The 20,696-nt window shown below is 41.6% G+C and overlaps 1 protein-coding gene across 23 annotated transcripts in view; it reads right to left on the bottom strand.

Annotated features, from left to right (window-relative positions):
- Lrrfip2 (LRR binding FLII interacting protein 2) overlaps positions 1-20,696 on the bottom strand; it is a 110,785-nt gene that overhangs the window by 67,056 nt on the left and 23,033 nt on the right. The window lies entirely within an intron of this gene.

Consider the following 20,696-nt stretch of genomic DNA (forward strand, 5'->3'; position numbering starts at 1 on the left):
GTCCTAGTGTATACACTATGTGGTCTAAGGAGGTCCTAGTGTATACACTATGTGGTCTAAGGAGGTCCTAGTGTATACACTATGTGGTCTAAGGAGGTCCTAGTGTATACACTATGTGGTCTAAGGAGGTCCTAGTGTATACACTATGTGGTCTAAGGAGGTCCTAGTGTATACACTTGTGGTCTAAGGAGGTCCTAGTGTATACACTTGTGGTCTAAGGAGGTCCTAGTGTATACACTATGTGGTCTAAGGAGGTCCTAGTGTATACACTATGTGGTCTAAGGAGGTCCTAGTGTATACACTATGTGGTCTAAGGAGGTACTAGTGTATACACTATGTGGTCTAAGGAGGTACTAGTGTATACACTATGTGGTCTAAGGAGGTCCTAGTGTATACACTATGTGGTCTAAGGAGGTACTAGTGTATACACTATGTGGTCTAAGGAGGTACTAGTGTATACACTTGTGGTCTAAGGAGGTCCTAGTGTATACACTATGTGGTCTAAGGAGGTCCTAGTGTATACACTATGTGGTCTAAGGAGGTCCTAGTGTATACACTTGTGGTCTAAGGAGGTCCTAGTGTATACACTATGTGGTCTAAGGAGGTACTAGTGTATACACTTGTGGTCTAAGGAGGTCCTAGTGTATACACTATGTGGTCTAAGGAGGTCCTAGTGTATACACTATGTGGTCTAAGGAGGTCCTAGTGTATACACTATGTGGTCTAAGGAGGTCCTAGTGTATACACTTGTGGTCTAAGGAGGTCCTAGTGTATACACTATGTGGTCTAAGGAGGTCCTAGTGTATACACTATGTGGTCTAAGGAGGTCCTAGTGTATACACTATGTGGTCTAAGGAGGTACTAGTGTATACACTATGTGGTCTAAGGAGGTCCTAGTGTATACACTATGTGGTCTAATGAGGTACTAGTGTATACACTTGTGGTCTAAGGAGGTCCTAGTGTATACACTATGTGGTCTAAGGAGGTCCTAGTGTATACACTTGTGGTCTAAGGAGGTCCTAGTGTATACACTATGTGGTCTAAGGAGGTCCTAGTGTATACACTATGTGGTCTAAGGAGGTCCTAGTGTATACACTATGTGGTCTAAGGAGGTCCTAGTGTATACACTATGTGGTCTAAGGAGGTCCTAGTGTATACACTATGTGGTCTAAGGAGGTACTAGTGTATACACTATGTGGTCTAAGGAGGTACTAGTGTATACACTATGTGGTCTAAGGAGGTACTAGTGTATACACTACGGCAGGTTAACTGACAGGACGACTCCATATAAGCAAGCAGCTATGCAAAGTCATCATTCTCCATAGGGTGAAACTTTGGGGTGCTATGGCTGCTTTGCTCCTATAAGTAACTACCCAACCATGCTCTGTAAATATGCCTGATTAAAGTTAGTAGAATCATACTTTGGTTTATTGCTGATACCCTCTAATAAAGAGCTAGACATTTTTTTACATCTCCCCAGGAAAGAGTTCCCACAATATATGATCATTATTCCCATTACATCTTTCATAAACACTTAAACACTTATCTCTATGCATCTTTATAACTTTATATTAAAATGATAAGCCAGGTGTGGTGGTATACACATGTATACCTGTACACACCTGTAATCCCACCATCCAGGAGACAAAAGCAGTAGGGACTCAATAAAATTTCAAGACTAGCCTGGTCTACACAGTGAATCCCAGGCCAGCCAGAGCTACACAGAGAGACCTTGTCTTTAAAGTGGAATGCAGGGAGATGATTCCACAGGTAAAGGCCCTTGTCACCTAATCTGACAATCAATCCTGGGACATACATGGTAGAAGGGAGTAAACTAACTCATGCAAGTTCTTATCAAACACACATGCGCACTTGCACACGTGCACGTGCACACACACGCATGCACACACACGTACAACGTGTTTAAAACAATTTTTTTAAAAAAATAGGACTAGAGAAATGGTTCAGTGTTATGAGCATTGGCTGATCTTCCTGAGGATCTGAGTTCAGTTCCCAGCATGCCCATGGTGCTTTCAACTATCTAAAACTCAAGTCCTAGGGAATCTGATGCCTTCTGGCACCTGTGGACACTAAGCACACCAGCAGCAGCCAGACAAACATGTATGCACAAAACAACCATACACATAAAACCTTTTAGAATTGTATGCCTCTTGGCACCCCACAACTTCATGTCCCAACATCTGCTAAATAAACAAGTTCATTTCATGTTAAGGTCAGAATATCAAGGAAATTCATAAACAGCTCAAAGTGCCACATGGAACTTTCAAATCTCTCTGGTTTCTGCTTTGTAGTGATTTTCCCCATCCTTGGCCACATCCTTACTCTAATCCAGATTAGCCCCAGGATAGCTATAGGAATTGCTAATCCAGATTAGCCCCAGGATAGCTATAGCAGATGCTAATCCAGATTAGCCCCAGGATAGCCACAGGAGACACTAATCCAGATTAGCCCCAGGATAGCTACAGGAATTGCTAATCCAGATTAGCCCCAGGATAGCTATAGCAGATGCTAATCCAGATTAGCCCCAGGATAGCCACAGGAGACACTAATCCAGATTAGCCCCAGGATAGCTACAGGAATTGCTAATCCCGATTAGGCCCAGGATAGCTATAGCAGATGCTAATCCAGATTAGCCCAAGGATAGCTACAGGAGACACTAATCCAAATTAGCCCCAGGATAGCTATAGCAGATGCTAATTCAGATTAGCCCCAGGATATATAACTTATAACTTGTATTATATATATGTAAGCAAAACACTCAGACACATAAAACATTGAAAGCTTATGAAGTAGGCACTGAAATGGGAAAGGGTTCCTTCAAGTGTCTGGATCTTCAGATAAAGTGAGGGCTGAGCATGAGTAGCCAACACCAGTTGGTGTGGGAGAATGGTCTGTATTCTGTCAATTATATTTTAAATAAACGCTGATTGGCCAGTAGCCAGGCAGGAAGCATAGGTGGGACAACCAGACAGTAAGTAGAGGTGGGTCAATGAGAACAGGAGAATTCTGGGAAGGCAGAAACCCACTCCTATGCAGTCCCAGCACAGACACAGAAGAAGCAAGATGTGACTGCATTGCTGAAAAAGATACTGAGCCATGTGGCTAACATATACTAGAATAATGGGCTAATATAAGTTATAAGAGTTAGTAAGATGCCTGAGCTAATGGGCCAACCAGTTTATAACTAATGTAAGCTTTGGTGTGATTTCTTTGGGACATAATTGTGGGAACCAGGCAGGACAGAAACCCCATCAACAACCAGTGAAATCTCCTGTGGTCTTTGGAGACCTGCAAGTATTAAGTGACTATCACTGATGCCCCAGAGCATAGACTTCTATTTAAAAAAAAAAAAGATGACAGGTGCACCATTACAGACTGCCTATGCTGTCTTGACTGTTGGTGCTGCAGAGGGCAAGTTTAAAGCTGGTCTCTCAAAAAACTGACAGACCACTGGATGATGGTGGCACACGCCTTTAAACCCAGCACTTGAGAAGCAGATGCATCTCTGAGTTCAAGGCCAGCTTGGTCTACAGAGTGAGTTCCAGGACAATCATTGCTACACAGAGGAAACCCTGTCTTGAAATTTAAAAAAAAAAGCTGGCAGGCACATGACATGAACATACCTTCTAGCTTATACACTCGGTGTGAAACAACTAACTGTTCCTCCCTTTAGCCAGGAGAGGAACAAAGCTCTTTTTAGGAAGGTAGTATTTACACTAAGAAATAAGCCACCACCCTCACACTGTAGCATTTGGGCCAAATTCCTGGTCTAAGTCAAGTGCCAACATGCCTTGATTCACAGAATGGAATGTCACTCATGGTGGCAATGCAAATGGAACCACACCAATTACAGACTGTATCCTGCCATCAACTTGTCCAACTGAAAGCCTTTGTGCCTCCCCTTCAAAGATGTTTACAAAACTGGTGGTGTTGTATAGTCCCTGTGAGCTGAGGGAAGTCATTGTCCTCACCATACAGTGGCTGCCTTTCTCCAGCCACTGTCACAACTGAAGTAGTGTGCTGAAATGCACCGTGAGGCTTTGAGTGAAGCTCTTCCTAAGAGAGCTGTCCATCAAAATGTTTATCCTCCACTGCTCATCACTATCCTGAACCATCCAGGCCAAATCACTGCAGGCTCTGCCCCTCTACTGGACTCTGCAAGTTTGCTGAAGGGAAGACGACTCAACATTCTGAACAAAGCTAGAAGGCAGTCCTCGGTTCCAGGAAGCTGGTACAGCTGCCATCGGTAAGGTCCCCAGCAATTCTGTGTGTGTTAAGACGCTTCTCTAACTCTGCTCCAAAAAGGTGACGGGGCTAGGAAGGCCACCAACTATGCCCAGGCCAAGCATCATCCCTAACACTTGTTACCCAGTCGGTGGAAAGAGAACATCTCATAGAAGACCGGACTGGAAAAGCCTTCAGAAAAAAAGACTGCCATGTGGACGCTTGTTTGAGTATAGATGGAAGTTTTAAGTCATTACTGCTGTTTGTTTTTAGTCATGCCTCTTATTGGAAATAACTTGATCAAAAACGTATCACAGATTTTAAAAATTGCTTTAAAAGAAAAGTTTAATGAGAAAGGGGAAAAAGAAGTAAAAGACCTCACATCCACTGAGTCACACTGCACAGCTACTAGAATAGCTATAATAAAACAGATTATTTTTTAAACCAAATAACTAGATCTATCAAGAATGTAGAGAGACCAGAATGCCCTCAGCAATGGTAGAGGGGCGCAGGGGAATACACTGCTTTAGAAGAGTGTGACGGTTTCTCCAGATTTTAAATCAGTTATCAGAAACCCAGCAACTACCCTAGATGTGTTCCTAAGGGAGATGAAGACATATGTCTCCACGAATGTTCACAAGAGCTTTGCTCATAACAGTCAAAAAGCAACACTCCAGCAGCTGGTGAGCGGACAAATGAATGTGGGTATCCATTGACGGAAGGCTACTCAGCCTTAAACACAAACACAGGAGTGACACAGACTGCAGCATGGATAAACCTGAGCACACTTTGCTAAGTGAAAGAAGTCAGTCATGAGAAGTGACACGTGTAACTCTATTTCTATAAAACACCAAGAATAAGCAAATCTATACAGACAGAAACTAGACTACTGGTTGCCGGGAAGGAAAGAGATAGGAAGTAACTACTAATTACGAAGAGAGTTCTCAGGAGGCTGATGAAATGTTTTACAATTAGATAGGAGGGGATGATTGTACGCCCCAGTAGACAGACTTTAAAAGCACGCAATATCCTAAAATGGTGCATGTGTTGGTCACTGAATTATATCATTTTATTTTGTTGTGTATCTATGTGGGGAGGGGGAATTTTGGAGACAGGGTTTCTCTTTGTAGCACCTACTTGCTGCCTTAGAACTTGTTCTGTAGACCAGGCTGGCCTCGAATTCACAGAAATCCCCCTGCCTTTACCTGCTGAGTGCTGGGATTAAAGGTGTGCACCATCATGCCCTGCTTTACCTTTATTTAGGTTGTATGGGTGTTTTGCCTGTATGTATGTCTGTGCACCATGAACATGCAGGGACCACAGAGGCCAGAAGAAGGTGTGAGATCCCCTAAGACTGGAGTTACCATTAGGAGCTGCCATGTGGCTGCTGAGAATCAAACCCTGATGCTCTGCAAGAGTATTCAGCACTCTTAGCTGCTGAGACATCTCTCTGTTTGATTCCTTAAGTTGGGCTTTCTGAATAGATAAAACTAAATGCAACAAAAGCCACCTAAGTTACGAGGTGTGGAGGCACACACCTGCAGCCCTACCACTTAGGAGATAACGGCAGACCAAAAGTCTTCCATCCTTGCCTATATAGTGAGTTGGAAGCCAGCCTAGGCTACATGAAAGCCTGACTCAAAGACATACACAAGTACACGCAAACACACAAAAAGAAAGAGACAAACAGCAAGAAAGGGAAAGAGAGAGCTCAAGTTAAATAAATACTACAATATACAAAATTCCAGTTCACAAAGTTTAATGTATAAACAGGAGGAAGGAGAATTTATGACCTAGGAGGTTTAGGAAATATTGAGTTGAACTTCTTTTTAAGTCAGAATATTTAATAACAACAAACATTAGGAAATTCAGAAGGGCACAGAATATATAGCACTTCTTAGACCAATTACTAAATAAACCCTAATTAAACCTTTAAACATCAGGGCCTGAGAAATAAGCTTATGAAAATAGATCAGAATCCAACTCAAACTGCAGTAGTCTGTTAAGGGATAACCTTGCCTAAAATTAAACAATATTATCAGAATAATCTTCTTAAATCAAAACCCAAACTTGCACCTGGCACAGTGGAACACAACTGTAGTCCCAGCTAGTCTGGAGGCTGAGGCCAGGGGATCTTGAGCCCATGAATTTGAATCCAACAAGGACAACATATCGAGATTCCATCTCGAACAAATAAACAAAGGCCAATTTGCAGAGAGTGGGTGAAACAAGATCTCACCCTGTCCTAACTGCATCATTTGAGCACTGACTGACTAGCAAGGCTAGATGACTAGTTGCTATTAATCCACGAAATCAACCTCTGTGATACAGAGGACAAATACCATGCCAATAATCACCTGATAGCAAAATAATAATAATAATAATAATAATCATCTAATAGCAAATACCAGAGCCAAGACCTGCGGCCTGAGACTCACACTGCAGTCCCCACTCTTTCTTAACCACGCACTTCCACCTGTCTATTTATACACCAAGTCTGAGCCTATCTCCTCAGACAAACCAGAGGTTTGCTTTGATCTCCAGTTTCTATGTAACTGTACTATTTTGGTCCTACTGGTTCCCGGGTCAGTCCTTTAATCTCCTTCTACTGTGCCCAGCCTTTGTGCTCATCTATGTAGTTTCAGTTCTGAGCCAATTCGAAGAACTCTAACTCATCATCACAAATTCTGACTTCTCAGCCATAATCAAAGCCTTCACTTCTACCCCCTAGTGGATGAGCTAGCCACAGACAGAGTGAGAGAAACAAACTCCACACTCAACCAGTGGGCAGCTTTGCTTCCAGGGTCCCCAGTCTCCAGCAATGGAGCCCACCCCAACCCCCTCAATCCTGACCTAATCCATCCCTGGTTTCCTTCCAGCAGGCTCCCCCTTTTCCAGCAGTTCCTACCACTTTCACTGCGAGCCTTCAAAGCTTCTTAATTGTGATTTCAGTTTCTCCTTTCCTTGGGACTTCCCCCTGTATACTATTGGGTCAACTTACTGAAACCCCAAGGAATACGCACAATACAACTTTTCAAACTAAAAGCATCCACAAGCTTTCTGCATTTTAAATTTAAGTTCTGTAACTGCTTCAGCTTAGCAGGCAGAAGGACTAGGTTAAATTTGTTGGGGTTCCCTGTAGCATTCCGGCCAAAGGCTCACCCGAAGCCTGTCAATCCTGTTATAAACTGTGTTCAGTGGATAGACAAAAAGGAGGGGCCTGCTTGATCTCCTGGGCAGTGTTCACTGTTTACTTCAATAAAATCCTTATTGCACATCTCACTTGAGACTACTATACTGGTAGGGGAACAAAGGTATGTTTACTTAACAATAGTCTGGGCCTAGTATCTAACAATTTAGAGTCAAAAGACTTAACCAACTACAAGATATGCATACATTCTAGAAATTGGGGTAGGTCCATCAAGTTATAAACAGTACCTAGTGAACCACAAACAGATAGGTGTTTTTGTTTGTTTTTAAGTATATACTCTAAGATTACAATGAACCACAGATGCTTTCAGAAACAAAACAGAACCACTCAAAACCATGCCATATTACTACAGACTGTTCTAAATAAACTGGAAGGGGAGAATTTCTAAGAAATACAATGTAAATGGTTTTTATTCTCCATGGAGAAAGTTGTGCAATATAATCTTTCTTCTCTCTCCTACATAAGGTATTTCTTCTCTTATGCTAATTTTTTCCACAACAGAAGGCATCTTTCAAGTATGTCTGAGAATATGCTTGAAGTAGAAAATACAGGTTGAGGCCTGAAGGAGGCGCTCCCTGAACATCTTCCTGCCCAGGACAGGTCTCCCAGTCTCTATGCCATCCCTTTTCCTCTCTCTGAAGTCCCACTGAAGAGTCAGCCCTCCTGTTTTGGGTCAGTGCTACCCCAAGTCCACCACTCTCAACGCATCCCCTCGAAACTGCCATGAAGGACTCAGCCACCCAGGACCCTGCCCCAACTATCCACCTTTCCTGTCTTCAGCTTTCCTTCTATTGGTTCATCTAAAGCGGGTACAAGGTCTCTCCCATCTTTAAGAAAGAGGGCAACAAGTCCCACCCCAGCGCAGATCTCGTCTCCTCTCTACAGCCACGTCTTCACATACCTCTCCTCACTTCTCACTTGGTTCAAATGACTGCAGTCTGGCTTCTGCCCAAACCACTGGACTGAAACTTCTCAGGCAAAGGTCACTAATGACCTCTAACAACCAAACCCAGTGCAATTTCCAAGTTCTTATCTCAATTCTTTCTGGATAGCTGACATCACTAACCCCTCATTCCTCCTGAATACTCTTGGCATCCTGCAGCACTAATGCCTTTGGTTAACATCCCTCCTTCAAAATCCTGTGTGGACACACAGTTCTTTTCTAGATTCTTCAAGTTTTAACAGAACCAGAGTTTCTGGGTTTAACCTCCTGCTCTTTGCATTCTGTCTTCTCTCCTGGAAGATACTGACTTCAGTTGATAAAAGTTAGCAAATCTTTATGTCCAAGACAGGTTTCTCCCCATCATCCTGATCTAACAAGCTGTTAAAAATGGATGGTGTCCCACAAGAACTTCAGACTCAATAAATACCTAATCAAATGTATAAACCCCTTTAAGTTCCCTGCCTTCTTTACAGCCTCGATTACTGTCCCATCACCCAGAAGATAAAATGAAAACTTCCTTTTTCCTAGCCTCCCTCCACAATCAGTCCTTGAATCCCACCTACCCAGTTCCCACAAGTCTCTACACCTTTGCCAGTCTCCCTAAAGCCTCTTTTCCCCATCACTCTTCCTTCAAGCTTTCATCATCTCCTAACAAGACACACACAGCTGTGACCCTCCCTCCTCCAGATGCATCCATGGTAGCTAGGGTTATTACCCTGTAGTCACATCTGACTGTGCAGCCCCACTCCTGCAGCATGCCTCCTCCGGCTGTACTCACTGCAGGGCGTGAGCTACTAGCCCAGCAGTTCTCCACATTCTGCTCTTTCCACTCTTTGTACCTGAAGACACTTGGGGAACTGAGGCATGGAGGCCACTATGAGTCTGAGCCCAGCCTGACTTGGAGTGAATCTTTTCTCATTCACTAGGTGTATAAAGGTATGGGCCTATAATACCAGCACTTTGGAAGTCTGAAGTAGGAAGATCATAAATTTGAGGTCATACAGGGCTATATAATGAGACTGTCTCAAAAAAAAAACATGAAACACTCAAGAAAAATGACTAACTCAGGTAGCTCATACTCAGCATTTACTGGGTTAATTTTGTTTATTCTTCTATGGCACTCAGGCCAAAGGAGCACTGAAAGACAAATTAAGAGACATAATATTTATTGTGTTGCCATGGTTTCCAAATTAACAAATAAAAGTTATTACTCCATGTTCCTAGCAACTTCCCTTAGATCCAAAATGTGAGATACTATTTCTCTTAATTAGATCTTGAAATGTATTAAACCATTTTTTAAAGAAGTTTTGGTACTTGAGGACAAATACTTAATTTTTTCTGAACAAAAGCACTAATGTGTATTAGATAAAGCCAAAATAATAAAATCTAGAAAATTTAACTCATCTTTTCCTAATGTCAAACAACTGTTTCATCTTTTTAGTCAAAAGACCTTTTGACAGAAAATCTTTAAAAAACAATCTTACCAAATAAGAAAGGAAATCTAAGGTTAAGCAGTTTAATTACTGAGGGTCTGGATACAAACCAATAAATAACCCAAGTAAAGCAAACCGTTGGCTCAGCAATGGTACAGTTTGACCCAGGGAGGAAATGTGAGCCAGCATGTAAAAGCGGGGTGAGGGGTGTGTGTGTGCTGCCAACAGTGTCTTCCCATTTACAGTACTGGGACTGAAGGATATGGTGACAGTGAATGTCTCCATCTCACCTAGACAAAATGAATCCTTTAGTATAACAATATTCCCTTAATTCCAGACAAGACAACTAACCAAGGGACTTGCGATACTGAGAGCAACAGTGGTTGGTCTTCCTAGAGTGGGTGACTAGCCCACGTCAGAAGGAGTAGGGAAGATAAGCAGGAGTGAAAGAGGTGCTTCAGCTCCACCTCCACCTCCTCTCCTCAGCTGAGGAGAAGGGAGCAACAGAGACTGGCTCAACTCATGCACCAAGACATCTCAAAGAATTCTGGGTAAAGTCATAACTTTGGCCTGCTCTCAGAGGACGTGCTAGTAAGTAATCAATAAGCAGAAAAGAGATTTTGATTTTTTTAAAAACTGGGTAGAAATGAAAAGCATTCACTTCTCATAACTGAAAAAATGACTCTTGTTTCATAATCATTTAAGAATTTTGCAAATCAACATTGAGAACATGTTTAAACTACAAATAGGAGTAATTCTGAATCATATGAAATTATTTTTTCTGACAAATCCAATTTGCACAGAATAATCTGTATCAAATACATAAAGTAAAAAATACGTCTAAGATAAAATTCTAACTTGACCTGGAACTCTAGGACTCAGCGAAGAGAAACCATCTTCACCTTTCGCCCTAGATGATGGCGTCCACACACTGAGTTCAGTAACTTCCATATACAACATCACATCCAAGTATCAAGAATCTGCTAAAGCCCACCTCTCACCTTTGAGCTCCCAGTCCGTATTCTCAAACACCCTGGAAACTTTATGTGGGTATCTCATAGCCACCTGAAATACAACACATGCCAACAAGCAGTCATGCTCTCCCTCCTCATTCTGATGCTCCCTACCATCCATCCAGACGTATTCGCCAGAGTCCTGTCTCTGCCGCCCATCCATAGCTATTCACAAAGCACCAGCTACTTATCTTCCCATTCCAACCACCCCCACTACCTGTGGTTCGTGACTCACTCTTCTGTGATACAATCTCCAACCTATAATAAGCCATCCTTGTGATCGTGTCACTCCCTTGCAAAAAACCTTCAATAGTTCCCCCATTGCGTTTTTTTTTATTTTGATAGATATTTATTCAAAGAAAGCTAACAGAGAGGCAAAAATAGCTATGGGAGAAGTTGAAATTTTGAAAGCAGAGTTTTGATAACATTTTTATCTTTCTTCTGTCCCACACCAGGTGGCTCTTCTGATATGAGACAGAAATTCTGAGTTTTTCTTTTAAGAACATGCTTGAATGTAGAGAAGAAGAACCACAGTTCAACTACAAAGCCAGATGTGATTTTTGAGTCAGATATACCATTATATCAAGAAGGAGATATGTATATTAAAGTAGTAATATTTTATCCTGAAGAGAATATTGGTATCATAAGTCAGATTTTTCTTCGCTTAGCTTTTAGCACAGACTAAATCTTCTGAACATAACCATGAGTCTATCTATCATCAGGACTCTCAACCTCATCCCTGCTCATGCTTGGGCTGGGAGTTTAGCAACATCCTCAGCCTCTACCCACAACTGCCAGGCCACCTTCCCCACACCACCCTTCACTGTGACAGACACAGATGTCTACATACATTGCCAAACATCCCCAAGGAACAAAACTAGCTTCCAAGTGCAAACCACTAACTTGAATTAGCTAATTCCTTTTTCTTCTCCTCTGTCTTGGTTGTCACTCTGAGGAAACTAGAGGCACCAGAGTTAAGAGGGCAGGAACCATGGGAAATTCCAGTGCTAGCCTTTCCTGGCATCATGGTTTTGGCAAAGTTACTTGATGTCTCCATGGCTTTTATTAATCTCTGATGAAATGGTGATGCATAAAAAGGTCTGTGGCTGTCCGCTAAAGTACTGAGACAGTGTACAATAATGAAGACTGGATAAATGTCAGCCACTGCTCTTAGGCCTTGAATTCTCCACCCTCCTTCAGCCTCACAAGCTTTCGAAAAATTCTCTGACAACTCCCTTTCCCTTGGGGAATATCCCTCATCCTTCAAACCTCAGGTGAAAGGCCACTTCCTCCAAGGAAGCCGTCCCAAGGCCCTCAAACATGTCCCCTGTGGCACACTCTCTAATGAAACTGTTTACTGTTCTCTCAAAGCACTTAACAAAGTTATAAATACACATATTACATATTTCCTCAATTCTAAGAATGCCAGTGACTATAGCACACAAATAACTGGTTCTCAAGACAAAAAGAAATTGCTAAATATCTAAAATTTGAGGAAGAATCCATTACGTGGTCTTCAATGTCTATTTCCCTCTAGATTAAGCTACCTGCTATAATAGTCTACTCCATACCCTCTAAGCACAGCAGTGTCCACACAAAATCGGTGCTCAATAAATGTGTGCTGAATGACTATTAGAAGTCCAACATTGCCAGGTGTGGTGGACCATGTCTACACAGGGAACTCCCAGTCAGTCAGCGAGCACTACATAGGGAGATCCTGTCTTAAAACAAACAAACAAACAAACACAGCCAGGCGGTACCAGACACCTTTATCAAGGCAGAGGCAAGTGTCTCTGTAAGTCTGAGGCTAGCCTGGTCTATATAGTGAGTTCCAGGATAGCCAGGGTTATAAAGAGAGACCCTGTATCAAAATCAGAGAAACAAACAAAAAACAACAAATAAGAAAACCAAAGTTCATGTTTGTTTTAAAAAAGAAGCTATAGCCTTAAATAAAAGCTGGAATTAATACTCATAATTCCTGCTGACTATGATAATTCTTCACATTTTAAGAAAGCTTTTTACTTGCCAAAAGTTTTTTTTAATCTTTTATTTACCATGACCTAAAAGTAAATCAATTCCTAAGAATAGCAGCATTACCATCAGCTCTGACCAGCTCTTATGGCTGCCACTTCATAAAGCCTGGTAGAAAGTGTCTTTTTACCTAAGCATAATCTACCTCTTTCTACCCTTTTCCTCGGGATGTTAATCTATAATCAAAACCTATAAACTTCTGGTTCTCCTAGATGCCTGAATGCCTATTATGTCCTTAGGCAATAGACAGCAATTCAATAAAGCAGAATCAACAGATGAACCTATAAACAAAAAGAACACACACACACACAATGGAATATTACACATCTACTAAAAAGAATCAAGGTTGCCTAAAAGAAAATCAGATAGTTAAGAGTCAGAGATTGGGGAAGTCTGCTATGAACCCATCTTCTGGACATGACAGGGCTCTTGCCACTGAAGAACTCACAGCAGCTATGACTGTCCACACAAGACTCACAAAAGATCAAGTCAGTCAACATTTCAGCATGATGGGGAGGTTCTCACAAGGCCCCACCCCTAGCTAAAGAGCTACTGGCAACTGATGGCTGCTGGGAAGGGGAGAGTCAATTTTCTCAGGGGTGTGATCTCTGGAGACTGCCCATGCTCCGGCAAATGTACCCACACCCCTGTGCATACAGGAAGCCCAAACTGGACTTTGTGAGCTATTAAAAAAAAAAGAAAAAGGTTATGAGGGAGATAGGCGGAGCTGCGAGGGATGGATATGAGCAAGCTATATTGAATACCTAAGAGATTCTATAAATTATAATAAACACATTACAGAAAAAGAAGCCTGTCTGTGGCCCTTTCTAGAGGCTTCAGTTCCTTCCCAAAGCACCACTCATCATGTGTGACTGTTTAAAAATGGGGGGAGGGCAAATGCTTCCACATTTTCAGAAAAAAAAATTTTATTCCCTTGTGTGTGTGGTATGTGGTATGTACACATATGCTCCAGGGCACGCGTGTAGATATCTGTGTGTGTTTGTATTATGTGCATGTGGTGGTATGTAGATCTGCATGTATGTGTGTGGTGTGTACACATAAGCTCCAGGGCACAAGTGTGTGTGTATGTGTGTGGTGTGTACACATATGCTCCAGGGCACGAATGTGTGTGTATATGTGTGGTGTGTACACATATGCTCCAGGGCACGAATGTGTGTGTATGTGTGTGGTGTGTACACATATACTCCTGGGCACAAATGTGTGTATGTGTGTGGTGTGTACACATATGCTCCAGGGCACAAATGTGTGTATGTGTGTGGTGTGTACACATATGCTCCAGGGCACGAATGTGTGTGTATGTGTGTGGTGTGTACACATATGCTCCAGGGCACGAATGTGTGTGTATGTGTGTGGTGTGTACACATATGCTCCAGGGCACGAATGTGTGTGTATGTGTGTGGTGTGTACACATATACTCCAGGGCACAAATGTGTGTGTATATGTGTGGTGTGTACACATATGCTCCAGGGCACAAATGTGTGTATGTGTGTGGTGTGTACACATAAGCTCCAGGGCACGAATGTGTGTGTATGTGTGTGGTGTGTACACATATACTCCAGGGCACAAATGTGTGTATGTGTGTGGTGTGTACACATATGCTCCAGGGCACGAATGTGTGTGTATGTGTGTGGTGTGTACACATATGCTCCAGGGCACGAATGTGTGTGTATATGTGTGGTGTGTACACATATGCTCCAGGGCACGAATGTGTGTGTATGTGTGTGGTGTGTACACATATGCTCCAGGGCACGAATGTGTGTGTATATGTGTGGTGTGTACACATATGCTCCAGGGCACGAATGTGTGTGTATGTGTGTGGTGTGTACACATATGCTCCAGGGCACGAATGTGTGTGTATGTGTGTGGTATGTACACATAAGCTCCAGGGCACGAATGTGTGTGTATGTGTGTGGTGTGTACACATAAGCTCCAGGGCACGAATGTGTGTGTTGTAGGGTTAAGACAGCCCCTTTAGGGGGCGGGGTTTGCCTCGGGCGAATGCCTGCCAATAAATGGGCGCACGGGGAGGCGGCTCGGCCCTTTTTTCCTTCCTACCTCCTGTACTACGCTGGAACTTCGGTTCTGTAAGTTTTTCATTAAAGTGGTAAATATTCTTTAATATCTGCATTGCATTTATTTTACGCTGATACATTTGGCGCCCTCCCCGTGGGGCTTTCACAGAACCAGCCCAAATCGGAGTCTCTGGAGGCCCCCCACTGGGCCGCGGTGGCGGTCTCCCTGGGCGCGGAAGCAGCTGAGATTCTGAGCGGCTCGATTTTCCCTGCTGCTTGCTAGAGAATCAAGCAGCGGGACGGGAGAGTTAGCACTCCCTGGGTTTGAAATCGACAGCGCCTTTTTAACAGCATGATAAGTCTCTGTTCCCCTCCCACCTCCGCCGGCGCTCGGGTCACGTGACAGCGGCCCTATGAGCCCCGGCACAAAAACGCCGGCATCACTTTGATTTGTTCACTTTGCTGGCTTTTTTCTATTGCCTTTCTGGCCTAATTGCTACTTTTCAGTCTGGTGTCTGTTTCAATTTTGTTTTTGAGTCATTTATTTCAGATTTAGGCCACGTGGACTCAACTGAACTCTTTCGCCACCACTGGCAGGAACCAGTCATTACAGGTAAGAGAATTTTTTCTTTTATAAATAATGTCTGAGAACGTGACAATTTCAGATTTCAACAGCTTTTTTGAGTGCACCATTTGGGAGATCTTACAAGAGGTGTCTATCACCCCACATCAATGGATATTTCTGGGATTCTTAATTTTCCTTAGCACTATTTGGTTTGATAATAGGAAAATGATCAAATCTCTTAAGGCAGAGGTTGAACGTTTAAAAACTATTGAGAATGACAACAATCTTCTCAAGAATCAGTTTGAAGTTCTCCAGGAAGAAAACAGATCTTTGTTTAACATGACTCGGTTAACTGAGCAAAATCTAGAAAAGGTACAGGCTGATGTTAAGGAGAAATTCATTACTATGGAAGAAGGAACAGCTAAATTAGATCATAAGTTCCAGCAGTCCCTTTCTGTAGGAACTGAAACATTAACTGAGAGAATCAAAACTGCTGAATGTGACAATCGAATTTTGTCTAAAGCTTATGACAGATTGGCGGAAAGATTATCAATACAAGAAGGCATGGTTTATGCCATAAAAATTATGTCCAAAGATGACAAGTTATCTCTAATGGACAAATTTCATACTTTAGAATCCTCAATGAAGGCTTTAGAACATAATTCTGGGCAGGAGATTCAGACATTACAAAAAGCAATGGTGAATAGAATTGAAAAGATTGAGGAATTTCTAAATTCTGATGAAGAAGAGCAAAGGGTACAAAGGCAAATTTTAACTACATCTGTGGATAAATCCCTCCGGGACAATTTCCACAAAGCTCTACCTACAGCTCTACATGCCTTTCCAGTAATAACAACAGAAAAGGTGATTGGTTCCAGAAACCCTAGGGTCATCAAGGAAGATACATGGGAGCCTGTCCATATGAATGATCTCAAAGAAATTAAACAGGCCGTCATGACTTTTGGGATGCAAGCCTCTTTTGTTAAAGAGATGCTAAAATCTTGGGCCACAATAAGCAGAGCAACCCCCTCGGACTGGCTCCAGCTGAGCTCTGCGGTCCTTGAGAGTGGACCGCAATTAAAATGGAAATGCTTATTCAGGCAAAAGGCTAGACTTTTAGAACAGCAGGAAAAGGCGAATGGAATTGACGTTTCCCTAGATAAAATTCTAGGTGAAGGGCTCTTTTCCGACCCTCAGGAACAAGCTAATTTGGATGAAAACACACTCTCCATGTGTACTACAGCAGCCTTAAGGGCTTGGGACAGGGTACAAGACCCAGGACAGAAAATGGAATCATTTGTCACAGTTAAACAGGGTCAGAGAGAACCCTTTAGTGACTTTTTACAAAGATTAACTAAGGCTGTACAAATAGGGATATCTGACCCAGAAGCAAGACGTATAATAATTGAGTCTTTGGCTTACGAAAATGCAAATGTGGAATGCAAAAAGATCTTGGGGCCTTTAAAGTTCAGATCAGCGTCCTTGGAAGAATGGGTCTTGCATACACTAAATGTTGACACATTTGACTATGGCACTGAAGCATGGGTAGAAGAAGCAATTTCCAATGGTAAAAGGAGACACCAGAATACCAAATGTTTTAATTGTGGCAAAATGGGTCATATGAAAAGGAATAGTAAACAACGGATTTTCAGAAATAATAATAATGCATATTCTAGAAATAACAGGAATAGAAGGACTCAGCCTTCAGGTTTATGTAGAAGATGTGGAAAAGGCAGGCATTGGACGAATGAATGCAGGTCTACAAGGGATAGACAAGGCAATCTGATACAGACGGGAAACGTGAGAGGAGGGGCTTCACAGGCCCCCATGGCAAACATGGTTCAGTCATTTCCAGTTTCTGCAGAGAACATGCCTCGTCAGGTCAATTAGAAAGCCACATGCCTACTGTTACAAGCAATAGTAATCAGAAAGATGAGTTACATGTGTTTTGGCAAACTTCTATAAATGATCAAAGACCTAAGCTGAGAGTGTGTGTAAATGGCATTTTTATTACTGGCCTGCTGGACACAGGTGCTGATCTAAGTATCATTACCCCAGAATCTTGGCATCCATATTGGCCTCTTCAGAATGTAAATGTTCAGCTCCTGGGAATTGGAACCCTATCTCGAATAAGGCAGAGCACGAGATGGGTTGAATGTATAGGGCCTGAGGGACAAATACAAAAATTAAGGCCATATGTAGCCAATATTGCAATGAATTTATGGGGTCGTGACCTATTACAACAATGGAATACCAAAATTAACATTCCTGCTACTTCTAGAGCCTATATTTCTGAGAATAATATTGAAAGATATTACAAACGGAGAAAACCGGCCATTCAGGCTGTACAAGAACAAGCAATTGATGTCCCTTCAGAGATACCAACAGCTTTACCTCTAAAATGGTTGACTGAGAAACCAATATGGACAAAACAATGCCTTTAGCTGAGGAAAAGTTACAGGCTTTAGAACAGCTGGTACAAGAACAATTAGATGCTGGACATATAGAAGAATCTACCAGCCCTTGGAATTCTCCTGTATTTGTGGTTAAGAAAAAATCAGGTAAATGGAGAATGGTGACAGATCTCAGGGCCATCAACAAGGTTATTCAACCTATGGGCCCTCTGCAATCTGGAATTCCTTTGCCCTCTTTATTACCAAAAGGATGGCCTCTCATAGTTATTGATTTAAAGGATTGTTTTTTCACTATACCTTTGCAAAAAGAAGATAGAGAAAAATTTGCCTTCACAGTGCCTACTTATAACAACTCTCAACCTTCGAGGAGGTACCACTGGGCCATCCTCCCCCAGGGTATGTTAAATAGCCCCTCCCTGTGCCAATATTTTGTGAACCAACCATTGCAAATAATACGCAAGAAATTTCCCAAATCTATAGTATACCATTACATGGACGACATTTTGTTATCCGATTCAAACATGGATACCTTGAACAGACTGAAGAAATAAAGATACTTTTACCTAAATGGAGATTGCAAATTGCTCCTGAAACGATTCAGAAGGGAGATTCTGTTAATTATTTAGGTTATAAAATAGGTTTGCAAAAAATTAAGACACAAAAAACACAAATTAGGAGAGATCGCCTACGGACTCTTATTGACTTTCAAAGACTGTTAGGAGACATTTCCAGTCTACGACCAGCTATTGGAATAACACCTCATCTAATAATTCATTTGAACAAAACCTTGGATGGTGATAAAGATTTAAACAGTCCCAGAGAATTAACAGCTGAAGCAGAAAAGGAACTGACAATGATTGAGGAAAAATTACAACAGGCACATGTGGACAGGGTGAATCCAGAGCTCGATTGTATTCTCGTCATACTACCATCAAAAATTTCTTCTACAAAAACTTTAATGCAGAGAGATGATATTATCTTGGAATGGATCTTTTACCACATAAACCAAGTAAGAAATTGAAAACTTATGTGGAAAAAGTCTCTGAGTTGATTATAAAAGGCAAGCTGAGACTTCGTCAACTAGCAGGCATAGACCCAGCAGAAATTATAGTGCCTTTCACTGCTGATGAACTAAAGAAATTATGGGAAGATAATGAACCATGGCAAAGAGCTTGTGCTAATTTTTTGGGAGACATTAATAACAACTATCCAAAAAGCAAGAAGCTTAACTTCATAAAGAGAACTTCTTGGATTCTTTCTCGAATCATCCATGATGCTCCAATAACTGGAGCTGGTACATTCTATACTGATGCCAATAAATCAGGGAAAGCAGGTTACAAATCAGAAGACTTGGGTAAGGTGGAACAGAGTCCGTATAATTCTGTCCAGAAGGCAGAATTATATGCCATTCTTATGGTGCTAAGGGATTTTAAAGAACCTATTAATATAGTTACAGATTCACAATACGCAGAAAGAGTTATTTTACATATTGAAACTGCTGAATTTATACCTGATGATACTGAACTAACATCATTGTTTCTCCAGGTTCAAGATTTGATCAGGAACAGGCTTTGCCCTATGTACATAACACACATCCGATCCCATACAGGTCTGCCAGGTCCTCTAGCACAAGGTAATGCAGAAATTGATCAATTATTTATTGATTGGTAGTGTGCTACAAGCCTCTGAATTTCATAAAAAACATCATGTTAATAGCAAAGGTTTGAAGAAAGAGTTTTCAATTACATGGCAACAAGCTAAGGAGATTGTAAAGAAATGCCCTACTTGCTCTTTCTATAACCAAACGCCACTGCCTGCAGGGGCTAATCCAAAGGGCACCCAAAGGAATGAAATCTGGCAGATGGACGTGTTCCACTTTGCAGAATTTGGCAAATTAAAATATGTTCATCACACCATTGACACTTATTCAGGCTTTCAGTGGGCAACTGCTTTAAGTTCAGAAAAAGCTGATTCAGTAATCACTCATTTATTAGAAGTCATGGCTATCATGGGTATACCTACACAAATAAAGACGGATAATGGTCCTGCTTATGTCTCTAGGAAAATGAAACGGTTTTTTGATTATTACAATATCAAGCATGTTACAGGTATACCATACAATCCTACAGGTCAAGCAGTCATAGAAAGATCAAATAGAACTATAAAGGATATGTTGAACAAACAGAAAGGGGTGGAAAACACCCCCAGAAATAGGTTACATAATGCTCTGTTAACCTTGAATTTTCTCAACGCTAATGAGAAGGGAACAATGGCTGCAGAAAGGCATTGGATAATGGAAAAGTCTACTGAACTAAATCAACCAGTTTATTTCAAGAATGTGCTGACCTCACAATGGAAGCCAGGAGATGTGCTACGTTGGGGAAGGGGTATTGCTCTTATCTCCACAGGTGAGGAAAAATTGTGGATAGCTTCAAAATTAATAAAAGTTCGGTTTGAAGAAGAGAAGTCACTTGGAAAAGATAAATAACAATTCTTTCATAAGGATGGTGAGCATACTGATGGTAAGAAATACAGATAGGTTGGAGGCAGGGTTCTTTTCTTATCTCCACAGGAAAATACTCATCTTCAAAGAAATTAAGGGACCCTGAATATTTAATTACTGATGGATGGACACATTTTGTAAGTATTAATTTATATATATAATATATATATATTATATATATGTCTTATTAAACATTTCTTTATAAATATGTAGAGCTGGTTTTGAAGTTGGACTCTGGCTCAGTCCCTCTCCAATTCCAAGCCTGTTAGTAAGAGAAAAACCCAGAGTTTCTGGAGTTTCTATCT

Source organism: Microtus pennsylvanicus, chromosome 3, assembly GCF_037038515.1.
Source record: "Microtus pennsylvanicus isolate mMicPen1 chromosome 3, mMicPen1.hap1, whole genome shotgun sequence".
In the NCBI taxonomy this organism is placed as follows: domain Eukaryota; kingdom Metazoa; phylum Chordata; class Mammalia; order Rodentia; family Cricetidae; genus Microtus; species Microtus pennsylvanicus.